A 26,927-nucleotide genomic window follows, 5' to 3' on the forward strand; every position below is an offset into this window, starting at 1 on the left:
GCTGAGCATGTTGCAAGCCATGTCTGCACCAGGGAAATAAGTGATATCTGTAAGGGGCAGACCTTACCTCTTCTCACACCGGAATCACACCTCACCTATGGTAAGGCAGGTTGTTAACTGCAAGGACTAGGATGAAGGATGACTGCGATGAAGATGGACTGTGAAAAAGGAATACAGCAAGGACAAATTATGTTGAAAAAAATAGATGAAGAAGGGCTGTGATGAAGGAAAAGAGCTTTGACGCAGGAGAAATACTGTGAGGAAATAGAAGGACTATGATTTTGATTACTGATATCTGATCTCCTGAAGTAGATTTATAATGGGCATGGGCAAATTTAGGTGCATCTAGGCCCATGTCAATTAACCTCTGGGATGGATAAAAGGAGAGCACCATATATTAGCACAACATGAATAATAATAATAATAATAATAATAATAATGATAATAATAATAATAATAATAATAATAATAATAATAATGATGATAATAATGATGATAATAATAATAATAATAATAATAATAATAATAATAATAATAATAATAATAATAATAATAATGATAATAATTGGTATTTATGTGGCCCTTTCACCAAACCACTCTGTTACGATGAAGTTTCAGAACCATTACCTGTGGGAGGATTCTGAGAGTTCTCCCTAATCAATAAACAGGGAAATTGACGCTTAAGTCTAGCCAAATTTAATCAACATAGGCATGGACTATTAACCACACAAAGAACACACAATAAATCAAGTAACAAAGAAGAACACAAATGTAATAATTTAATAGATATTTAAAATCTAAGGAGGTAGGGTATATACACATTTGGTGATCTCAATGGGACATCACCTGTACTTTGCACTAGTAAGAGTAAAACCAGTTCAAATTATTTGAAACAGTTGAAACCTGGTATTTATTTATTAATTTAAAAAATCACCCGGGAGGCAATGCTTTTTTAGCACAAAAACTCTTACATGATTTCTCATTGATAACAGAGTGTAGGACATGGGTCATTGGGGTGAGAGAATGTGACTTGAAGACCAGATGTTGCAGGGGAAGGCAGAAACGTAAACCAGGGACGAGGACAGGACAGAAAGACATAGCAACGGGATGGTGAAGAAAGTGCTGAACAAATGATGGAGGGGGACATACAATTGCTGTTGTGTTGTTCATGAGGAGTAGGGAGAGAGGAACACAGGGTGATTCAGTAGCATTGAGTGCTAGGAAACAGGTACTTCAGAAAGAAGTAGAGTAAACCGTGTAAAGTTACTTGAGAAGACAATGCAATACAATCCTAAACAATATGTTCTGCCTAATAAAGCCAAGGCCCCTTTAGATTAAGCAGACTTTCACTAGCAGGTAAGTATCCCTAATGCCTCAGATCTGTCATGGTTCCAGGTAAGTACCTGAGTAGGTAGGAGGAAGTCTTCAGCAACACAATTTAGCACAGGAAACAGATAAGTACAGTTCCAGATATAAAGCAATTTTGGAGTTTTAAGGTATGTGAATATGATATAGGGGTACACTCCTAATCCCAGCACACTAGGGGGCACCCAGAGGGGATCCCTGTTCTGAAATCCACCTATCATCACCAAACAAGGGAGAGTTATGGAGTGGACCTCGGGCCCCTATAATTCCTATTGAGGGTGTAGGGTGGTATACAGGCTCATGCCCTTAACTGTGATCTTCTGTGTGACCACCCATAGGGTACTCAGAAACCTATGGGTGACTTCATTCTACCACTTCTCTATAGTTGTAGGGATTCTGGGGGTGCGGATGCAGTGGCTGATGTTGATGTCGGGTTTGCTTCCAGCTAGAGTGTGGATCTGCAGTCTTGATGGGATTGTTACGAGTTCTTCCAACAGGATGGCACTGGCACTTCATCTGAGCACCCACAGGCGGTCCCATGATGAGAAGAGACACTCATGACATGGCAGGGATGGATAGCAGAAAGGTTCACCCCAATCAGGGGATGGCAAGTGAGACACATAGGGGTGAGAATGACTTGGCTACTCTTTTTCTTTTTAAGACATGTGGTTTATTACAAACCTTTGTCAAAGCTTTTTCACTTACATTCATGTCGTTTTTACATCTTATCCTGATCCATCATATCTGCAAAAGACTTTATTCATGTTTTCAACAACAACAAAAAATACAGCAATGTATACCAACTGTCGTTAAGGCGTGCTATCCTCAGAAGGCAAACAACACTTAAATACCTTGTATAAAAATGTCATCAATGCAAAAATAAAAGACACATGTTCACTCATCGAAAACACATTGCACCTGTCATCTGCACTGTATGATTGTCTCGTTTTCACAATTTCTCCCAGATATCTAGTTCTTAAATTTGTTAGCCCCATACAGAACAATGTTATGTGTTTTAAAGTTTCCACTGGCACTTTGTCGCAACATCTACAAATCAGGTCATCATCTATTTAGTTGTACATAACCAAATGTTCTTTCAGAGGATAAAGGTTTAGATGAAAGTTCATAAACCCGTATTTAGAGAGAGAGTAAGGGAATTTGAGCATATATCTCGGAATATCTCCATTAACACTCATTTCGTTTCCTGCAGTAATTTGTATCTGAATTGTGTTTTTAGCTGTTTTTAGCTTCCCCTGTTTGAATCCAGTCATGTTGACATATTTTCTTTTTGACATATTCTGGGTTTGCTTTGAGCCTTTCTGAGTCGCTTCACAGATCCTCCAAAATATTTAAACAGCGCTTATTCCATTGTTCAATTGTGTTTGATATATTCATCGCAACTTTCAGCCTCAAAATCTGATATGAGGTTGCAGATTTGTCAGAGGTGGATCTTCTGAAGAGGGCGAGAGATCTCCAAACAGTTCTCGCACACATGGATGTCAAACAAAGTTTCTATCGCATTACGGTGGTTGGTGTTCCTCTCGGAAGTCGCAAGATCTTTCTCAAAACATACCCTCTAGACGGGCCAAATACCTGCCGCAGTACAACAAAAAGCTTTAGCCCTATGTGTAAGTGTTGAAACCACTTTCGATTTATAGAATGTGAGAATTGGAATGAGTGAAAACTTTCCATATTTTTTGGGAATTAGGAGCCCTTGACCAATTAAATTCATAGCTTTTATTTTCAATTCCAACTGCCACAGAGCATCATTTATACTTGCACTCAAACATGTTCCAAAATATTTAATCAATGTTAGCTTGATTCATATTTCTTTGCCAAGATACCATTGGAAACATTTCTTTTGTCCCCCTCTCCCTGAGCCCTGAGTCAAGATATTAGTCTTTATGGTGTTTATTTCCAACCCATTTCTGATTATATATTCTTTTAGATCAAGAAGGCTGCTTTGGAATCCAATCGGGGCATGGTCAGAACTAGGTCATCAGCATATAGCATCCATGCTATTTCTTGAACCCTGATTTTAGGGGGCCAGGGGGAACCGAGTGAGTTTCAGTGATTTATTTAGATCAGAGAGGAAAAGATTGAAAAGTGTAGGGGACAGAGGGCATCCGTTTTTCAACCTCTATCTGTCTTGATCTCTTTGGATAGGAGACCTTCAGCATTGAGTCTTACTCGAATTTTAGTTGCGTTGTATAGTGCTTTGATTGCAGCCAGCAAGTCGACTGGGCAGTTCCTGGTTTCAAGTTTCACAACTAAAAGTAACAGTCAGAGGGAGTCTGTTAGTTCTATGCACAGAATAAGTCCCTTTATTGTTTTGTTTTGTTCGTCTAATTGGGTCATCCTTGTCTTTAAAGGGTGTAGGGTAAGATGAAGCTGGCAATATTACCTGATGTAAAATCGTTTTTTGTTACAGTTGTTTGATTGTCTTGCGTCTTTGACTAGCTTAGTAAAAGGCCAAAGGTAGCAGAAGGTGTGCAGCTTCTACCAAAGAAGCTTTGATTGCGTTGGAGTTTAAATGCAATTGGATGGAGTTAAAATACAATTGGACTCTATCTGAATGGAACTCATTCAAAAATTATACAATCTTTAAATCCTCTGTGCTCACAAATCTCAATAAGGAGATGTGAGATGTTCGAGAGATTAAAGATAAGACCATCCTTGGCTGATAATAATTGCTCCATTTGCAAGGTATGGGTGTTAAAGTCATTGCAAGCTTTCCTGGCAGGAGCGATCAAGTCTTCATGATTTCGAAATTGTGGTTCCAACTCGGAGCCCTTTCTCTTCGTTTGTGAGTCAATCACATTAAAATGGATGCTATCCTCATTTTTAGCACTCATCTTGAATATAATATCTGCTGCCCTTCTTTTATCAGCTAAAGTGCAAAACTCTCTGTTATACCAGTGTTGCATAGGAGATTGTGCATAATTATTCTTGGAAGGAGGCTGCTTTTTTCGTTCTGTGGAGCTTTGAATCGCCTGATTTCCATCGTCCAAGTTTCCCTCCATTATATATGTAGAGAAATTAAGATCTTCAATTTTTTCGTCCATGGCCTCTGCCTTTGTACTTGAAGGAATTAATATTTTTCCCTTCTTCAGCTTCTTTCCACATTTCAAATGAGTGCAACCAATCTAAATTCCCCCCCCCCCCAAGGTGTTACACCGGACTCTCAGTGTTGTAGAAAGTTTACGCAAACAGGCCTTGATCTCATTGGCTTTTGGGCTCTTATGTTGCTGGACATTCTTTGATTTCTTAAGTTGTATTGATTCTTTGACATTTTCGCTGGGGAAAGGATTGGGTTCCGTCTCTGATAATATCGAGATCTCCACCACAGTGTTAGTGAGTGTAATCACTTCATCCACTGATGAAGGTTCTCTTAATGTATCAAATATACTCATAGAAGCTGGGCTCTTGATATCATCCATTTTTGCCATGTCAAATGAATTGGTTGCTGATTTAGAATCTTTTCTCACATTATTGAGTGGCAGTTCTGCAGTCAGGTCAATCAATATCTTCTGCTTCATCACAATGGCAGTATGATTTCTTCAGCCTCCTGCATCGATTAATGACCGATCTAGATTTGTGTTCATCAAAGCCCTTTTTCCCCTGTAGTATATCCATCAGCAATGTCAGTAATTTCTTTTTGTCAGATCGTTCATTTTCTAGCGAATCTTGAAATGTTTATGTACATACGATGAAGTGGCTGCTTCATTATCCACTCTCGATTTGAAAGAAACGATTCGATAAATATCATTTTGGAATTTGTCATCGCTAGTAAGGTCGCTTGATCTTTAAAGTTTTCATTAATCAATTCATATAGTTTTAAAAATGGTGTCAAAGATATTGTTAGAACTGAAATCATGTTGCAATGTGATTGAAACGCTGTAGAATTTAGCGGATTTAAGGGCCCACAAAGCGTAACTGATTAATTAAATAGTCCTCAAGTGAAGAGGCAAAAGAAAGAGAAGTTACTGATTTGTTTGATAAGGCGGTAATCGGTTCTGTTGAAAAGAAAATCAACCGAGGGTGTGGTTGAGAGATTGCATTCTTCATATTTTATCTAGGTTATAATTTGGTCTCTAAATAAATCTTATTTCCTGCCAAGATATTCAGAGAGGAGGGATATCTCAAGCAAGCACCCATGGCTTCGCCCTGGTGTCATAGAGCTCGCGGTTGCTCTGTGTAAGTTCTGCTTTCAGTATGTTTGTTTTTACATCAAATTAATCCTTTAATAGCCACAATGTCTTGAGGCAGCCTGGCTGCTAAAGTTAGCGGAGTAGTTTCAGTAATAGGTTGAATGCAATATGATATCTATCTATGTGCATCTTTTCGTTCAGTAGGGATTGTCTAGCTAGCATAGGAAGTTCCTTTATTTTTTCCCTTCGATTTTCTGCATCTTATGCAGTTATTGCAGGATCTAACAACTCCAGGGAGACCATTGTACCGGATGTTATATTCTGATGGGTATCTTGTAGAACTGCGTTTGTGTCAGGATCACCATTCATTATCAAGTACTTGGGAGTTAGCCTAGCTTTTCCAATCGGGGTGCTTGACAAAAACTAGGATGAGGCGATTTCCTACGCCTCGGTGGGACAGTTGCTTCAACCTTCTTGACTTTTAAATTGAATTATTTCTTGGTTTGGATCAGTAAAAAGAAATGATTTTACAGATTTACTAGGTGACTTTTTAACCTTTAATGAAGTGGCTAAACCTGAACATTCAATGCAAGTCGAACTGTCTGCTTTCCATGTTGCGGCATCTTTTAGATCTTTTAACTCTATCTGAGCGTTTGAGTCTTTAGAAACTGCATCCTGCAACCTTGGAATGTCTGGGTCACAAGAGAGGGCAACTGAGGCTGGGCTTTGATTTCTGTACAATAAAGATTTCCCGGAATCAAGACTCTTAGTGTATTGACTCGTTCTTGGCAGTGAGGCCATGTCCAAGAAAACGTCATGTTTTACCAATGTATGTATAAACAGCAAAATAGAAAGGAAACAGTCTGGAAACACAGAGTCAAGTTGATTACGCCCAAAGTCTCGACACAAGAGACCCTCTGAGCACTCCACAGAGAAGTCGATTTTATTAGATTTGGCGCGCCCTCCAAGCAGCGAGGAAGAAAAAGTACTGTCTGTAAACACAGGGTCAGGTTGATTTTGCCCAAAGTCTCAGTAAAGAAACTCTCTTAGCATCCCACACAAGAGAGCACAGGAGTATGTTGCACTGAGATACAAACAAACACTACAAATAATATGGTTGGGACCAGGCCACCTTCCTCCTTCTGTCAGGGTACCCACCGTTCCTGCTCTTGACCTTTATTGTATTTCCAGGGCGGGCAGTCTAGCAGTTTCACGGTTCCCCAGTGCTGTGCTGCCGGGCCACTGAACATTGTTGAATTTTATTTTTTTTAAATTACTCATATATTTGTATTTGTTTATATCTTACACATATTGCACATCTGCCGGTTGGTAACTTTTATTTTTTCTATTTGTACTCCAAGTTTACTAACATCGCATCCAGTGCATTTTGTGCAGTAACGTCATGTTGCCACAGCATGTCCGTCATGAAATTACATCACCATGTAACTCAATTAGATGTTCTGGAAGTTTTGTTACTCACTCAAAGTTTATTTTTGAATTTGCTCTTTTCAAATAATTCTATTATTCAAACACATGCCATTCTTGTTTGCTGTTTTGGGTCATCTTAAACATGTTGAAGATACACATTATTTTCCAATGGTTTGAGACCATTACATCTTTTTTAGATTCTTTATTTTGTAATTATTTGGATTTGAACCTGTTTTGCAAGTCTTGTCCATAAATGGTGCTGAGGGTCCATTTAGAGGTATGATGTACCATTCTAAGCTGGTATTTTTTGTTTTAAATGTACTGAATTACAAATGTGATGCACTTTTGTAGAATTGAAATATGAGATTGAAGTATTATTTTTCTTGGATTCAGAGTATATTTCTTCCTTTTTATCCTTATATTCAGAAATATGTATGTACAGCTATAAACCTTATTCTAATAGGACAGATTTTGTATAGATTGTAGAGACCATTTTTTTTGTACTGCATTGAATACTCCTGCCTGACAAAGGATTTGTAAAATCTGGAATGCATTGTAACCATACACTTGCCTCTAAATCCTTTCTAGAAATCTTTGTTATTTGATTAGAAGACTTGTAAGCAGCTGGTAAAAAAGTATGATTTGTTTATACAGACTTGTTAAACAGAACTGTATTTTATGTAGACTGCAGTGGATTGATGCTAATTGGGGTGCACCAACCACCTAGACGTTTTCACCTTGGTTCATTTTCTTTTTTCATTCTTCTGGAATGGCCAATTTGTGTTTTTTGGTAGGATTAATGTATCTGTTTCTTGCATCCATGCATTATCCTATTCAGGACGGCATCTGAGTCAGAGTTGACATCTGTTTTTTTTTTTTTTGTTTTTTTTTTTAAACCAAGCTGTAATGACAGTTTTGAGATATGTTTGCCACCCATAAATTGGCAGCAGACATCTTCCACCAGGAAGAATCATTTGGTATGCTTTTAGTAAGGCATCTTCTGACTGAGCCTGGGTCTACTCTAGAAACATGTAATGGCTATGCATAGGGTTTAGAATGCAACCAACTGTATGTGTAAGATTCTGTTTGAAATTACACATTTTGTGTCACTTATATTGAACACTCTTTTGATGAGACAAAGATGAATATGTCACCCACAGCGTCTGCACCTCCCCCAGCTCAATACCACACGGGTGAAAAACGTTACCTACTAATCCAACCATAGCACCATTTTCCCAGCGAGGTACAGCAGGAGATGGACATGATCTAAGCTGAAGATGGCACATGTAACCAAACTAGCGTTGTGACAATACATGTGCATGCATTAGACACAAAGCAAATGTGCACTCAACATGAAGAACGCAGCACTACATAACATAGGCACTTATAAATGAAGAATATTAACATAGCATCCATAAAACATGAAGAATACTAACATAAGCAATGTATAATCTGACTGCAACATGAACGGCATGTGAATAGAACACAGCCATCTTTCCTAAAATGGAAACTACAGTACGCTTTCAGATAGACAAGAACTCAATGTTTCGGGAGAGCATAAGAAGCGGAGAACACAGAAATACAGATCTATGCAGAGCCCAGGCAGAAGCTGGCAACCACAGCAAAGGTTTCCACAAATTAAGGAAGGGTCAGAACATTTCAGTGAAAGATCGAGATAGCAGTTCCCAGGATGCAAGAAGGATTCTCCCAGATGAATTAAAGTTTTATCCCTTGTAAGCCAGGTGAAGGACAACTATAAGCCAAAGGACTCCGTGAAGAGTAACTGAAGTGTCCCCAGTGGCAAGACAGAACATAATATGTGCATCAATATTAGCTAAACTCCCAATAACTGAAGGGTGAAATAATTCTAAGCACGATCCCATCGCATGTGGCCCTTAATTGAAGAACAAAGTCCATTAGCAACAAACACAGGTAGGATACCCGCCTTACTCCTTACACGTTTCCCTAGACACAAGACACCACAAAAGGCCAATACAAAAGATCACCCTGGCTCATGGCCTAGAAATTAGGGATTCTATCTTCTTTAATTGGAAGGAAAGCAGTCCGTGGACCTCTCTCCCGCTAATCCTATCTGGCTCATGTTTTGACGACCTGTCAGTTTTCGAAGGTTGGTTAGTTAGAAGCCATCCAATGAAAATCTTGAATGGCATGCCGCTCATAAGGCAAGGTGCCACCCAATTACAGATTGCAGAGATGGTATCTTTTTACCGTTATCAATTTAGAGATGGTCGCAGGAGGAGCCATCAGACAAGCATTACCCAATTAGAAATCAAGCACCTATAGAATGTATATATAATCACCACTATTAGCCAAGCCCTGGTCCCCATAGGTTTTGGTAAATAAGATGACAGTATGATGTCAGTTATGACAACTTTTGAGTTTATAAACCATTGTCTTTTATGTAACCAGCAAGAGTGCCATTACTTCCATGCTTGTATGCTGTACCTGTTTTTTTTTTATGATAATATAGCTGGGTTTTGCCTTGCACTTTGTCTATGTCTGTTATTGAGTCTGGGTTGAACTGGATCCAGAACCTCTGTGTAATTTGGGACTTTCCAGGCCATCTTGTGCCTCGAAACACATTGGGCTTCATTACGAGCATGGCGGTAGCGTGCTTGTATGGCAGGCACGATTACCGCCATGCTCGCTACCAACACCGCCTCCCGTGATTGGGCAATAACCACCCCATTACAAGATGAGTGGGCCGGTAATTGACCATTTGCGGGTGGTGGTAATGCCGAGCTTCCGACTTCCAGAATACACCCCTAAGGCCAGATAGACTCCTTAAATGTTTTGTGTCATGGGACAGACTTGCTATTGGTGCCGAAATTCGAAATAGCCTTTGTCATAGATACGGGCTCTCCATTGGAGAATCTTCCCTCAATCGCCCTCCAGTTCTGCCCAACCACTTCAATATTATTTTTATAGATAGGTTTCACATAATCAACTTGGAAAAGAACCTGGAACAAAGAGGAAAGTGCTGTATCAGATCCATCAGCAACACAAAACAATACAGATTAAGTTGATCCTTTTTGCCCTCACGGTTATGATAGGTTTTCCCAAATATAACTCACAAAATATAAACTAATTTGCCTAAAATTAGTCTTCTCAAATTAGAATGTATCAATTTAGCTTTCCACACAAGAATACTTGCCATCATGTTCTCTCTTTCGCATGTTTAAAAGTGACAGACACTCTGATTTGATTCTTTACAAGATATAGTACTGTAGCCTGAAATATGAGATTGGATTGGAATGTATTTATTATAGATATTAATTTTGAAAAAAATATTTCCTCACACTTAAAGTTATTATTACAATTTTGCCGGTAAAAGTTCTAATAATTCTGTCACTGGATCTTTTCCGCACTGGTAAAATATACATTTGCCTGTGTGGGTCACTGGTTTACCTCCAGGGAAGAGCTGGAGGTGAATCAGTCCCCCACCAGGAAATAAATGCTGCTATTACCAGCACTGGAATTACCAGTGCCGGCCGGCTAACCCCTCCATGGAGTCCTATCGGACTTCATGGAATGGGTATTTACCACCCTTTCCGTCACCTGTAATTTCAGGATATCAGGCAGAGGGAACTGTAGGGAAGTTTCCCGGTATCCCGTCGGAATTACCGCCGGTTCCCGGGAAACCTGTAATGAGGGTCTTTTTCTCTTATAGTTTCTCAGTTCTTGGTGTGTTTGAAATCTCATTTCTGAGCAGAATTAAACACTTAATATTGAATGAAATAATCACGTTTTCTCTTACATTTTATATGCTGACAAAGTCGTAAGACTCACCAGATCATTGGATTATCTTCCACAGGAGAATGAATTAGCTCTAAGAGTTTTAACCCTCTGAACACATCTATGATCATGGTGCTATGTAATGCATTTTGCTTATCTAGTTAAAGTCTGCAGGACAAACAAGTAGGGTAAAGGGTTGAGTAACTTCTGTAAAATGCATGTCAATAAAATATGTGATTGTTTGTGAAAATATATAATTGTGTTGATGGTGAGTACTGAGATAATTTGTAGTTTTGCAGAATTACATTGTTGATCAAGGAATGTGTATTGGGTATTTTATCATGCACAAAACATGTACTACTTGATATCACCATTGTGTAGCCTTCTGCTTTCTTATTTCTTTGATTAATGTGTCCAGCATGATTTGTTTCATATTTTTGTCACTTTCTAATTTTCATGTATATTGTCTGGTGCATATATGTGAATGGCCCATTGTAATTTTGCCCATGATAATGAAGTATTAAAACTTTCTGATACGTTTTTTGTTTTCTTATTCTGTATATACCTCCGTTTCTTGCTCCCTTTCTATGAACTATGATATCAGGTTAACACCATCACTTCTGCAAATCAAAGAAAAACAACCTAAAATGTATCCATTACCACATCCACCCGTTTTCTCCACGCCACCTGCTTCAGTTATGTAGCTGATTTTAAATGGTCTCCTTCTTCTATCCAGAACAACCAATTTTTCTCTCTGCCCAGGTTTGCATGGAACTTTCCCCTTTCCAGCTAGGCCTATAAAATGTCAAATTAAATACAATTACATTCTGAGCTGGATCATCACACCAACTTTGGAGGATTCATGTAGGCTCCCATCGAGGAACTTCCATCTCACCATTCTCCGACCATACTAAAAGGGAGCACCCAACCCACAGCATGCTCCCCAGGATAATTCTCAGTCAGCATCATACCATGTTGGCATCTGCCTGCCATCAGGGTACCTCGTCCCTCAACCAAGTGCCTATGCCATCATTTTCTCATGGCCAGGTCTTTATTTCATCCGCCATCTGTAGAGGAGCTCACACTCTGGAAGTTGTGGGACCAGTGCCAGAGAAGATTGTGGCGACCATGTGAAGTGTGTGCCAGCCAGTTTCCAGGATGAAGGTGCAGTGAAGCTGTGCATACCCATCCAATTAAGCACTCACTATCGATGTTTTCTGGCCCATAAAGGTGGTCTACCTTTATACTCCTTAACTTCACTGCTGTAAGCTCTGTTCATGTCATGCTGGCCCATGGGTTCCAGGATGCTCACAGTCCTTGCTCCTGTGGATCCTCGGCCCAAGCACACTAATACCTGCATGCAAGGCACATGCCTCATCTTAGACTTTCACTGTGAACCCCATTACTCCTTGGCTTTGTCCCTCTAGTATAAAAAGGCATTCTTCTTCTGCATGCTGTCCTGTACGCTAGATCTATATTCTACATTATAATTCCATAAAGACTAAAGAACTCAATTACTGAACTATGTTTACCTGAAAGTCATTTGGTAACATTGTGCAAATCCAATTTTGAAAGAATCAAAGTTTGTGGAAACCACTTCATGGGCTGATCGTTAGATTGTTAGATGTCAATGGACATGAATTGGGGATAGCCGCAGGTTCCAGCTGCTACCCAGGCAATCCCTTTGGTACCACTGATAATGTCTCTGTGATGTGTGGTCTATTGGCTCTCCCACTTAGGTGCCCACTTAGATTTCAACAACTGATGTATTGTTCAGTAAAAAGCACTGTTGCACTAAAATAAATCACCCCATAGCCAGGAGTTGGACTGGGGAAGAGCAATTAGGCCATAATAGAATGTGTGGAGTTTGGCACAAGATGTTTTTTTACAGCAAATTGAGTCATCAACATTTTTCATAAAATGGCCACTTGTTGACTTCTTACAAAACCGAATTGATTTAAAAAAGAAGCAGTGGTTATAAATAATATTGTTTTCTTTGAAAAAAAAATCGTTAAAAAACAAATTCATTTGTAACAATAACTAAACTTTTGGTTGATTACAAAAATAAGTGATTCTTGCCAAAAACCTTTAAGAAGTAAATGATGCCCAGGCCTTAGGGGGAGTTTGCTAAACGGAAAACGAGTTCCTGTCAACATAGTACTCTGTGTATACATTATTTTCTGTAAAGTTCACGAGTTCAGGAAAATGAACCTCATTCTGCCAAGGTTGCACAATCCAAATATTTGGGTGGACTAAATATTAGAGAAGTCAAATGTTCCCATTACTCATACCTCCTTAGGCATGACGTGCATTGGCTAAACCTCCTTGGTCCTGCTTAAATTCCTAGCTGGTTCATTATAAAGAATTGGCTTGCCATTTTGAAATGCTTGACATGCTGTGAAAAATCATTCTTCTTGAAATACCCCACACCTTCCGAAACCGTATCCCATTCCAGATTACATGGTCCAGATCACAAATATTGCACCGATGACCAGCAACTTTGTACCGAGTATGGCCAATTTAGCATCAATATTTACACAGGCTGAAAAGTCCAAAATGTGGTGAACCTTGAGAGTCTGACAGTTAGTGTCGATGTAGTTTCTGCACTGGTCATTCAGATCAATGCCGATTTTGCACTGGTATGTTACTGCAAGTGTCAGTTCGAAATTGACATGAAGTTGACAGAAATTCAGGTCCTGAAGAGATCCTGGAGTACCTTACATAATTCTTAATGGGCAGGCGCTGTTGAAGTGCTTACACCTTTCATGATGTGCATTCTATGGTGTACATGGAAGTATTCCCTGTAAATTAGTGAGTATTATCTGTTTCGATTACAGAACATGGACTTGTGAAAGGAATGCAGAATTATGATGCTATGATATTCTAAATGCCTACAAACAGAGATAATCTATTTGGAACCCTCTTTCCAACCTCTCCCCCTTTCAATAGGTCTGCTGCATTGGTGCCCCCTTTACTCCAGTTCCCTATGCCAAAAATGCTATCAGCTTAGCTTGATGTTTTCTTTCATTCCGAAGTTTAATTGTCCCCGAGACAATCCCACTTTCACTTGCTCATGCTTAAGCACGTTCTCACATTTCTCACAATGGAAGTGATGAGAGCAATGGTATTTTCCAGGTTCGTTTATTGCAATAACCTACGCAACGGGCTTCATTAATGCCTTATTCATCTAATCCAATGTATTCAGAATAAGGCTGTTAGGCTGATCTGACACCACAGCTCATGTCAACCTGACAGAACAATCTCTCCTCTGGCTCGTAGCTATCTCGGCCCATTGTGCTCTGCTGCTTTGGGGTGCTCATCCAGGGTACTTTCAGCAAAAGGTGCTTGTAGCAAAAAATAAATCTATGTCAGAACTCTGGAAACTGTAGAAGCAGTTCGCTAGAATGAGCAACAGATACCCCTGAGGGAGGCTAAACATGACTTTTCCTTCATTTCAATAAGGCATTTGAATCCTACATTAGTTGTTTCAGCCTCTTTCAAACTCTTGTAACAGAAAGAAGAGAAGATGAACTTAAGTTTCTGTGCTGTCTGACATGTTGTGTCCAGCACTAAGCAGACCCAGATTATCACAAAACCAGCAGTGGTCTCAGCCATCAAGGTGGAACAGGTACAGCATGAATCCTCTTTCAGGTAGCATAGGTTGCTGGCAGGCTATACTCTTGAAGCGGGAGTGAGTGAACATGGAAGAATCCAAACAACAATAATATAGTAAATAACAAAATATAAGAAATGCACAGTAAGGGTTACATAATATTAAAACTTTCATTAAACTAAAAGGACAAACTATTAAAAACCTTAACAGCTGATCCCTGTAAGGAAATACACTATGAATGCAAACTTCGGGAGTAAGAGGCATTCAGGGATTTGGAGAACAAGGATGTGCAGGAAAACAGTCTTGCTGAACATTCTAACAAGCTGAAGAATATGTTTTAAGGCATAAGGTCTAACCATGAGTTGGGCAGTAGACCTTAAATCCGACGATAACGGTATTAGCGCTGCCAATACGCTCCGCTGCATCACGAGTCAGCAAACGTACCGCCGGAACCAAAACGTATCAGCGCAATTACAGCCAGCGCTATTACAGCCAGTGCTACTGCAGCTGCCGACAACACGAAGATTTACTGCCAGCTTCCAGCTGTAGGTAAATTTACCCAGGTGCCAGGAGTCAAGCCATATGTGACCATAATGCACACCAGCGCTTTATATAAGACCCACCCAGGCTCCAAACACTGTTTCCTCCATCATGCTGCCATTATTTGCTGCTAGCTGCGACAGGCAGCTGCTCAGGCCGCGCCTAGACCTTCAGATGCAGGACAACCAGGCCAGGGCACATGAAGTACAGGGGTGGGGAATGAGGAGGGGGTGCAGGAGGAGAAGGAGAGCCGCGCCAGCAAGGGGAGAACCCATCCCCAGGGTCAGGCCATCACACTGGGCCCTCATTGACACCAAGTAGGTAACTGAGTACTGTCTGGACAGGGAAATCCTTACTGAGCTTCTGGCCACAATACAAGAAGATTGTAACGCTCACCTGATTCTCGCAGAGGCGCCGGTCTTGACTGGGCGACTACCGTATCTTCAAAGGTGATGTGTAGCACCCGGTTGGCTCTTTGGGCTGGACCTCTGTGCACTGTATGCTTGACGTGTAGAGTAAGATGTCTGCAGATAGAAAATATGGGGTTAATGAACTGGGGTTGTTGGGGTGTCCCTATCTCTTTCCTCTTCTCCTCTCCTGTAGACCCCCAAAGGTTAACGCTCTCACCTTAGGTAAGTGAATGCCGAGCTCTCCATCTGCCTCGGGGCAGGGTGCTGTAACCAGTTTCTTCACTGGATAGGTAGCGCAGGCCTCTTGACTTCAGAGGACTGCTGTCCGTCGTTTACTGCACGAACGGTAAGTTTCGAGTCATTCAAATGTCTTTAAAGTCTTTAGTAATGATGTCTCTTGTTTTGCAGGGTTCCGGCGATGGCGGATGACGGGCTGAAGTGAGTTGAAGATGGAGCCCGTGTGATGAATAGAAGCGCCTGGAAGCACGTAAGTAAGCACTTGTTGCCTGCTTCACTATGCGCTCTAACTGTCTTTTTATTTTGCAGGTACGAGTTCGGAGCGGCTGCAGGGTGCCGGAATACCCACTGGATTAGATGTGGAAAGGAGTAATGGCACGTGAGTATTAAAGTTCCCCAATGTCTTTAAACGCACCTTGTTTTGTCTTTCAGATGCCGGAATGCAGTGTGAAGACCTCCGGAGCGCACGAAGAGTAGGTAAGCCTTTGCCTTTCAGATGCCGGAATGCTAACCTTTTCTTTCTTGTCTTTATAGGTGTTGCTGAAGACTGGATTCAGGATGGTAAGCCTTTGCCTTTCAGATGCCGGAATGCTAACCTGTTCTTTCTGGTCTTTATAGGTGTTGCTGAAGACTGGATTCAGGATGGTAAGCCTTTTTCCTTAGGCCCAGGACCGGATGCAGAAGACACGATGAGCGTTCTGCTGCAGAGGTTGCAGAATAACGCAAAGCAAGATTCATCCACCGGGTGTGGTTTAAATAGCCTCCTGTAGTGCTTAGGTGTCTCCTTCCACAGCCACGCCTAAGTAAGAAAAGAGTTCCTGGTAAGAAAAGAGTTCCTGCCTTCCAGAAGAGTTCCAGTGTTCTGAATCTAGGGAGTGGCTCCAGCCCCACCCAACAGGAAAAGTAGTTCCAAACAGAAGAGGATCAGAGGCTCAACTGGCAGGCAAGTAAGCAGCATGGTCTGCTGAAGGTAAGTCCACCCAAGCATTATGAGCCCGGCGCTTCCAGCGCTGGGACTGGGCATATTTATGAGCCTGGTGCCACTGGCGCCAGGACTGGGTCCAAAAGGTCCCAATTGGGACTGGTTGGCACTCGGAACCTGGGTTATGGATCTGCTTCCAAGGGAGTTGGGAAAACCCTGACCCTTTGGAAGCAGAGATCATGACAGTACCCCCCCTCAAGGCCCCTCCCAAACCGGGCTTCTCCGGGGGTTTTGGCTTGTCAAGAAATGTTCGGTGAAATCTTTTGATTAGGCGAGGAGCGTGGACATATTCAGCAGGTTCCCAGGATCTCTCTTGGGGGCCGTAGCCTTTCCAGTCAATTAGGTAGAATAGTTTAGATTTGGAGATCTTGGAGTCCAGAATGCTTTTGACTTCAAACTCGAGTTCTCCATCCACTAGGATAGGTTTTGGAGATTTGGTTAGTCGGGTTTGAGGTTGCACGGGTTTTAATAGAGAGACGTGGAAGACCGGATGTATCTTCATGTGCGGGGGCAAGTCCAACTTGACCGCTACTGGGTTTACTATGGTAGTGATGGAATAGGGACCAAGGTATCTTGGGTTGAATGTGCGTGGCCCTTTTAGAGATAGATATTTGGTGGATAACCAGACTTGATCCCCTACTTGATAGTGAGGGGCTTCCTTCCGATGTTGATCTGCTCCTTTCTTGTATTGTTCTTTAGCCCTTTGAAGGTGAGAAACAGCTTCCTTAAAGGCTTGGGTGATTGTAGAATGCAGGTAGTCTACTGCTGGTGTTTCAAGATCTTGGAGGGGATCCAACTCCGAGGTTCGAGGGTGACTGCCGTACAAAAGAAAAAACGGGGTTTTCCCAGTTCCCGAATGGACAGAGTTATTGTAGGCATACTCGGCTATCCAAAGGATATCTTTCCAAGTTTTTTCAGTTTGTTGCAGCATGCAGCGTAAATACTGTTCCAGAGTTTGATTGGTCCTCTCGGTTTGTCCGTCGGTCTGAGGGTGGTGACTGGTCGATAGTCTCACATCAATTTGAGCCGACCGACAGCAACTTCGCCAAAAATGAGAAATAAATTGACTACCTCGATCCGAAATTAGAACCGAAGGAAAACCGTGCAGTCGGACGATGTTTTCGAGAAATTCTCGGGCCAGAGTTGCTGCTGTTGGCAAGCCTTTGAGCGGAATGAAATGCGCCATCTTGGAGAATAAGTCCACGATTACTAGAATCGTATTGTATCCGGAGCATGGAGGTAGATCGGTGATGAAGTCCATAGAAAGCGTATGCCAAGGGCGAGGTGGGATGTCAATAGGGCGTAAGAGGCCTGCTGGTCTTTCCTTTTGACTCTTGTTTTGGGCGCATACTCCACAGGACATTATAAAGTCTCTGATATCTTTTTTCCAAGACGGCCACCAGAAGTAGCGCTTGATCTTTTCTGAGGTCTTGGCTATACCGGGATGACCTTCCATTAAAGAGTCGTGATAACAAGAGATTACTTTTTTCTGTAAATCTGTGCTGGGTAGGTATAATCGTTCTTGGAAATACAATAAGTTGTCCTTTACTGCAAAGTCCTTTCCCTGCAGATGCCAATTCTGTATGTCTGCTGGAGTTACAAGTTGCCTGGCTTTATCCTTAACTTCCTCTATGGATTCTGTGGCGATTACACCCAGAATTCTTTGTTCGGGAATGATTGGTACAGGTTTAGGGTTGACCAAGTGTTCTTCCACTCCCATCCGAGAAAGGGCATCGGCTTTACCGTTCTTTGTACCAGGTCGATAGGTAATTATGAAGTCAAACTCGGCAAAGAATAATGCCCAACGGAGTTGTCTAGGGGATTGGGCTTTTGCGGTCTTCAAATATTGCAGGTTTCGGTGATCCGTAATCACAGTAACGGTGTGTCGGGCCCCCAGCAGATTATGCCGCCAAGCCTTAAAGGCAGACTTGATAGCCAGAAGTTCCTTGTCAGTAATCGTGTAATTGATTTCAGGAGGCGAGAATTTGCGGGACCAAAATGCCACGGGATGCAACTGATTGGTTACCGGGTCCTTTTGTGATAGAACTGCCCCCATGGCAAGGCTTGAAGCATCAGTTTCCACGATGTAGGGGAGTTCGGGGCGAGGGTGTTTTAAGATTGGTGCAGAGATAAATTTAGTCTTCAAATCCTGGAAAGCTTGTTCCGCCTCGGTAGACCATTCAAAACGTTTGTTTTTCTTTAACAAGGCAGTGATGGGCTGGACTATTCGAGAGAATTCGGGGATAAACCTGCGGTAAAAGTTAGCAAAGCCTAACATGCTTTGCACACCTTTTACGGAGGATGGTGATGGCCATTTGAGAACTGCATCGACCTTCTTTGAATCCATACGCACTCCGCCAGGTGATAATATGAATCCCAAGAATTCAACTTCAATCACGTTGAAAACACATTTTTCCAACTTAGCGAAAAGTTTGTGTTGACGCAATCTTTCGAGGACCATTTTCACGTGTTTCCGATGTTCAGATTCCGATGAAGAATAAACGAGGATGTCGTCAATGTAAACAACAACACATACATCTATGAGCTCTCTGAGGACATCGTTCATAAAATATTGAAAGGCGGCCGGGGCATTGCAAAGTCCGAAGGGCATGACCTGATATTCAAATAGCCCATACTTGGTGCGGAAGGCCGTCTTCCATTCATCGCCCTCTTTTACTCGTACCAAGTGGTAAGCTCCTCTAAGATCCAGCTTTGTATATATGCATGCTTTTCTGACTTGGTCCAGGAGTTCAGGGATCAAAGGTAACGGATATCTATTCTTAACGGTGATCTGGTTCAGGGAGCGATAATCGATACAAGTTCTAAGGTTCCTTCCTTTTTTGGAACGAAGAACAAAGCTGAAGAAGCAGGGGACTTGGAAGGACGAATAAACCCATTTGCCAGGTATTGATCCAGGTATTGTCGAAGGTGAAGGTTCTCAGGCTCGGTGAGGGCATAAATTCTACTACAAGGAGGAGTAGATCCAGGTATCAGGTCTATTGAAAGATGCAATATAAGCCAAAAGGTCTTGATTACCCTGTTGCAACGAAAGAAGCTCATTGTCCAAGGCCTGCCCCTGTGAATGTCTTGCGAACAGTTTTTCCATACTAAGCTGAAAGGCTTGAAAATCATGGAGAACCGGATCATCTTGATTAACTAGAGGGATCGACCAGTCTGCCGCATTGCCACTAAGGTACGAAAGTACAAAAGCTACTTTTGCTTGATCAGTTGGAAAGGCTGCTGGCCGGCATAAGAAGTGCAACCGGCACTGATTGATGAATACTGCAAACCTCTTTGGGTCACCAGAAAATCGTTCGGGCGGAGCCAGAGGTACATTCCCAGGTAGGTTGATCTGCACTGGATTCATAGAGGATGTTGAAGGAAGATTTGCCCCTGATGCGGGTAACGGGGTCTGTCCGGCTTGTGACTGTAGCACTTGTCTAGCAAGATTGTCTGTTCTCTCCTTGGAAATAATTAGTTCCCTTCTTAGAGCATTCGTTTCCTGATGAGCTGCATGCACTTCTGCCCTTAGTTCCCCAAGTAACCGGGCTAGGGGGTCAGTATCCGAGGTTTCCATAGCGCCTGGGCGAGAGTTTTGCGGTAGGCTTTGCGTTCTGTAACGCTCACCTGATTCTCGCAGAGGCGCCGGTCTTGACTGGGCGACTACCGTATCTTCAAAGGTGATGTGTAGCACCCGGTTGGCTCTTTGGGCTGGACCTCTGTGCACTGTATGCTTGACGTGTAGAGTAAGATGTCTGCAGATAGAAAATATGGGGTTAATGAACTGGGGTTGTTGGGGTGTCCCTATCTCTTTCCTCTTCTCCTCTCCTGTAGACCCCCAAAGGTTAACGCTCTCACCTTAGGTAAGTGAATGCCGAGCTCTCCATCTGCCTCGGGGCAGGGTGCTGTAACCAGTTTCTTCACTGGATAGGTAGCGCAGGCCTCTTGACTTCAGAGGACTGCTGTCCGTCGTTTACTGCACGAACGGTAAGTTTCGAGTCATTCAAATGTCTTTAAAGTCTTTAGTAATGATGTCTCTTGTTTTGCAGGGTTCCGGCGATGGCGGATGACGGGCTGAAGTGAGTTGAAGATGGAGCCCGTGTGATGAATAGAAGCGCCTGGAAGCACGTAAGTAAGCGCTTGTTGCCTGCTTCACTATGCGCTCTAACTGTCTTTTTATTTTGCAGGTACGAGTTCAGAGCGGCTGCAGGGTGCCGGAATACCCACTGGATTAGATGTGGAAAGGAGTAATGGCACGTGAGTATTAAAGTTCCCCAATGTCTTTAAACGCACCTTGTTTTGTCTTTCAGATGCCGGAATGCAGTGTGAAGACCTCCGGAGCGCACGAAGAGTAGGTAAGCCTTTGCCTTTCAGATGCCGGAATGCTAACCTTTTCTTTCTTGTCTTTATAGGTGTTGCTGAAGACTGGATTCAGGATGGTAAGCCTTTGCCTTTCAGATGCCGGAATGCTAACCTGTTCTTTCTGGTCTTTATAGGTGTTGCTGAAGACTGGATTCAGGATGGTAAGCCTTTTTCCTTAGGCCCAGGACCGGATGCAGAAGACACGATGAGCGTTCTGCTGCAGAGGTTGCAGAATAACGCAAAGCAAGATTCATCCACCGGGTGTGGTTTAAATAGCCTCCTGTAGTGCTTAGGTGTCTCCTTCCACAGCCACGCCTAAGTAAGAAAAGAGTTCCTGGTAAGAAAAGAGTTCCTGCCTTCCAGAAGAGTTCCAGTGTTCTGAATCTAGGGAGTGGCTCCAGCCCCACCCAACAGGAAAAGTAGTTCCAAACAGAAGAGGATCAGAGGCTCAACTGGCAGGCAAGTAAGCAGCATGGTCTGCTGAAGGTAAGTCCACCCAAGCATTATGAGCCCGGCGCTTCCAGCGCTGGGACTGGGCATATTTATGAGCCTGGTGCCACTGGCGCCAGGACTGGGTCCAAAAGGTCCCAATTGGGACTGGTTGGCACTCGGAACCTGGGTTATGGATCTGCTTCCAAGGGAGTTGGGAAAACCCTGACCCTTTGGAAGCAGAGATCATGACAAAGATATTGGAAGCAGGATTGACATCCGCACAGCCGTGCCCCCACTGGTGAAGCTGGTGACAGTCCTGCAGTTCCTGTGGATGGGCACTTTTCAGCACTCCGTGGCCATGATGCATGCCATGGCACAGTCAACTTTCAGAGCAGTCCTGGGCCACATGCTGGTTACCCATCTACACCATGTCAACCAACACATCACACTGCCCACCTCCCAGGCCCATGTGAATGATATTAAGGCACGCTTTTATGCCACTGCACAACTGTCCAATGTGATGGCAGCCATCGACTGCAGCAATGTTGCCTTAGTGGCGCCCCAGGCCTGTGACGTACTATATAAGAACTGCAAGCACTACCACCCTGTTAATGTGCAGGTGACCTGTGGCCCTGGCCTCATCATAACCCACTGCTGTGTCTGTTGCCAAGGATCCACCCATGACTCGATGGTCCTACGCAACAGCACACTGCCGGGATACATGGAGAGGCATAGAGAACAGTGCGTAAGGGAGGAAGGATAGCTCAGGGGCAAAGTGTTTGTCTTGGAAGCAAGACAACACAGCGCAACACAGGTTTGAATCCTGATCCCGCACTGAGACACCACTTGCTGGTATGAAGCTTGTTATAAATAAACAATAAAATAAATTTAAAAAAATAAAAAAGTACAAACCCTGCCACATATGCAAGTTGAAGTACAAGGAAGGGGGTTTAGCCACAGGAAACATTGCATGTTAAGAGAAGGCACTGGCAGCACCCATGCTGCCCCTGCACCATCGATAGAGGCAGCCAAGGGTGCATGCATATGTTTGACACACCTGGGCACACACATGGTGATGGGCACATACTGCTGCCATCACAATGACACATCAGACGACATGTTCCACAATTCATCTTGATTGTGGCAGAGCGCAGATTTACACTTCAGCACCCAACAGCATGTCCACCCGTGCCACAGCCGCCTGCCCATGGGCAGTCAATCCGGACATGCCAACGAACACCTGTCACAAAGTAACTGTGTACATGTACAGGATTAGTAAATCATGGAATAATATAGAAAGGACACACACTCATCACACACACACATTGCATCAGCCGGATGCACACAAGAATGCTCACAGCTAACAATTGACCGATACATTGAGACTGCAGACCCATGCATGTGACAATGATGTCTGTATTCCACCCCATGCAGGTGACTCAGGATTTCAGCTGCTCACGTGGCTGATGACTCCTGTGCTTGTGTACACCACATGAGACCACCTACAGCCATGCCCACAGCCGGACCCGCGTTTGCATAGATCGCACTTTTGAACTCCTGAAGGCATGATTCAGGTGCCTAGACTGCACTGGAGGGGTCCTGATGTATGCCTCTGACAAATTTGGGAAAATATTCTTGGTGTGTGCTATGTTCCACAACATTTTCCTGAGGAGGAATGTGCCCCTACCCCCCGATGCTGACAGTCCAGACTCAGAGGAAGATGTAGATGACAATCATGTGGTAGGAGCCAGGGCAGACATCCACAGGGATGAAGTGCGTGAATGGAGAGTGGTCCAACGGGCGCTAATAGACAATTACATTTAGTCTGTTGACCTGACCCAGTACATAACCTGTGCAGTGTGAATTAAGAGCACAAGAACACAATGATGAATGTCCTTGCATATTATTTGTTCAACCAATTTTATGTAACTTTTTCAAACTCCATCCCACCACCTAGGTGTGCCTTGTTGTGATTCCTCCATGGGGGTGGTGGAGGTGGATGCCACAAAGGCTGCCACCTGCAGCTGCTGGCATTGTAGGGCATTGCTCTCCCTCATCTGCTCTGCTAGGGAATAGACCCCTTCGCACATCTTGGCACCCTCTGTCCAAACACTGTCTGTGAGGCTGTGCAGGCTTTGATAACGCTCCTGGTCCGTGCATTGTCAAGGACCATCCTCCTTGTTGTCGCTTGGATGGCATCACTAATAGCCTGCATGTGCTGACTTTGCACAGTCGCAATGATTTCTATTTGGTGCTGCCGTTCCTCCATCACATTAATCTGTTCCATGAGAGCTCCCGGAGCGCCCATCAGCTGGGATGGTGAGGGAGGGATGTCACCTGGTGGGCCTGCCAACTGGGGATCCATAGGCGCTGGTGTGGGTGCCTTGTTCCGAGGTGTGTGGGTGCCGCCGGCGTGCTGGGACCTGTGGGCTTGCTGCGCCTGTGGTTTGGGGGTGCTCCTGCTGCCGCGGGGTGTGTTGGTCTGTGGCCTCATCCCATGACACCTCTGCTGTAGCTTGTGTGCCTGCAGGGGGCATAGGGGATGTCTTTGGGACACATATCCTCACGTGGTTTGGCATAAATGAGAGTAATCACATGGTGAGTGGTGTGGCATGGGGCTGTTGCACTGATGCACGGGCTTAATCCACTTGCATTTGGTAGTGGACTGGCTACAATGGGGACATGTGTTGGAGGGTGGGGTTTGGGGCAATGCAATTGGCTGTGGTGGTATGGCAGGGGTACATTGGTGGCCTATCCGTTGCTTTGCTTGCAAGCTTCTGGTCCCCATTTACAACTAGACTTTTATGCATGCATGATAATTAAGGGGGTGGTCTGGTACTTGTCACGGCCAGGTCCCGATGGGCACTGTTGTGCCCCTGCCATGGCTGTGTGATGCCTGGTGCTTGGATGTGTCCCTTGGCTGCCAACCCCACTGCTCTAGCTCACAGGGGTGGTCTTGGTGCACTGGCACATTGGTACTGCCATAAGTGCCTGTGGTGGCTCCCATGCGCTGCCTCCAGTCACAGAGCCCAGCTCATGGGTAGTTCTACTGGGGGATGCTGTGCTGAGCTGTTGTAGTTACATGTAAAGAGGGGTGGGGGTTGACTCACCTTCTGCCTTCTGAGTGCCAATGCCCACCTTGGATTCTTCAACTCCCTCAATCCTGTCCATGTCGATCACGGTGCTACATTTTTCCTCGAGGGTGTCAGGTCCAGTACTGGTGGTGAGCCTGGTCCTGTGGCCATGATGTCCTGTCTATGGTGGGACAAGTATCCCCGGAACGAGACCTGCAGGTCATTCCAACATTTTTCCCTGTCCTGGGTGATGCGGCCAACTGCCGACACCCGCTGGCTCACCGCCTTCCAGATTTGGTTGTGGCACTGGGTGGATGTCTTCTTCTGCCTGGCTCCATATAGCTCGGCATAGTGGGCCACAACCTCATTCACCAGGACAATGAGTTCTGCCTCTGAAACTTAGGTTTTTCTCAAACGATCTTGTGCTGCCTTGCCCGTTGCCATCGCCTGAGACATGTTGAATGGCTGACAGGGGCTCTGATTTTGGATGGATTGAGATTTCCAAAATGGCTGCTGCATTTCCTGCCAGAGCTAATAGTGTGTGCTAATTTCCCCAGCGCTCGGCAGTAGTGCTACTAGTGCTGGGTTTTTGGGCAGTAGTCCACATTACGGTGCTGTTTCCATCAGGCGCAATTACCGTTATCACCCGGCAGGGTGCACATGCCAGCTTACTTGTGATGTAGCGCTATTTCCGCTGAGAGGAAATACCACCCACATGAAGCCAAAATCGTGATAAGGCCCATCAAATGGAGCATTAGATGTCATTAATGTCTATAGAAAGACACCCTCGGGACATAACCACTGATTTCTAACTTTTGTCTTGGTTCAGGAGCTCAACACCATTGAGCCGGGTTTCAGGGCACGCTCAGGTTCAAGGTGTTGAGCTGCTTCTATGGTATTCAGCAATGCAGTGTGATTCAGCAAGGGACAATGGCCATCAACTGAGAGAAGCTTTGGACTGGCAGGTTGTGTGAGTAGCATTATAGTTTTACGACTTCACAGATCTTGATGTAGGAAAACAATGATTCTACTTTAGCAATGAGCTGGCTCAACTGTGTTTAACCACGCAATGTGGTTTGACAAGCAGCAATTGTTTGAGGTTCAAAAAATCTTGAAAGAGGCATGAGGTGTTCAGTTTGCTACAGCTTACATTGTACTCAATGTGATTCAAAATGTAGAGTATGAAAGGCAGCTTTCTCATGCCTCTGCAACGGGTCAAAGGCATTTGGAGCACTGGCAGTGGCTAACATTTGAAGAGAGAGCCAAAGGTAGCTTATTTAGACCTTTGGGCTGCTGGGAGACCTTCTGCTGGTTCTCTGAGAAAAGGTAAGTCTGTTGTCAGAAATGTTCCCTGAAGTGTTTGGGGGGAAGAGTCTGCACTCACTTTGGAATTCCTTATGTTCATCTTCTCAATAGCTGGGAATTTGGGCAGTCTTTACCCAAGTAAGAATTGAGTGAAATCTTGTAAACAGGATGCTGAAAGATGATCCCTTCAAGAGGTCTTCAAGACCATTGGAAGAACAATCATTCAAACTGAGCCTTTGTTCCACAGTGGTTTGGTCCAATAAAGGCTTCTGTAAAGGTACCATCCTTGCTGTTGTAAAAAGGTTATTTATTGTGAGGTAATTTCCTGGAGTGTTTTATCTGAAGGAAGTTTGGGGTGAATGCAAGTAGAATTGTGGCCTGAGCATATTGAAGATGGGGGAGCCATTGGGTGTGGGTCAACCTTCCAGGCATAGACACAAAACACGAATGGCCCTGCAGCTGTAGGCAAATGGAAACCAAGCGAAAATAATCAAAACAAATCATACAGTTTTGGCAGCTTTAACTGTATATCCTCGTACGCCACTATATCACGGTAGAGAGAGATGTATATTTATATTTGACCAAAGTTCTGCCACCAGGCCATGAGGTCATGCATTGAAATAGAGCTTGAAACATGTTTATGACTCTTAAAGGTATCCCGTGGTTATTTGAAATAATGGGTTTCCAGCAAGCTGAATCAGAAATGCACATGCCATTCTGTAGATGATAAGTTGCCAAATGCCTTTGCAGGTGCTGGTGTGTCAGTAGACATGGCTCAGCAAATCTTCCATGCTAAAGGTATAGTTCACACCTGTTAGTTCTGTTCAGCATAGCTGATTTTCTGATGGAGAACCCAATATCATTCTGTACAGCACAAATCTAAAAGCTCAGCACTGAACACCCTCACAGATGCCATATTGTCACAATTAGGGCCCATCCCTCTGTTGTATATGACCTTCTGTGCCACCATTCCCTTTCCAGGTGACATTTCCTTCACTGGTGCTTCCCCATCTTTTATATGCCTTGTATCCCATACCCTTGCTCCTGTTACCTGCTATACAGCAATACCATGTATGTGATTGACTGTCTATTTGTTTTAAAAACCTGTACTATTGCACACCTGTTATTTTATTTTCCTATTTAAGCTTATAATAATGCTTAGTTGTAAAAGAACATGAATTGATGAATCTAGCTCTAAAAGCACAATTGCATAGAGAGAGAGGAGAGAGAGAGAGAATAAGGTAGTGTTCACTCTTATTGTATCATATCTGG

This window comes from Ambystoma mexicanum, chromosome 5q (genome assembly GCF_040938575.1).
Source record: "Ambystoma mexicanum isolate Mex_15411 chromosome 5q, UKY_AmexF1_1, whole genome shotgun sequence".
NCBI lineage: Eukaryota > Metazoa > Chordata > Amphibia > Caudata > Ambystomatidae > Ambystoma > Ambystoma mexicanum.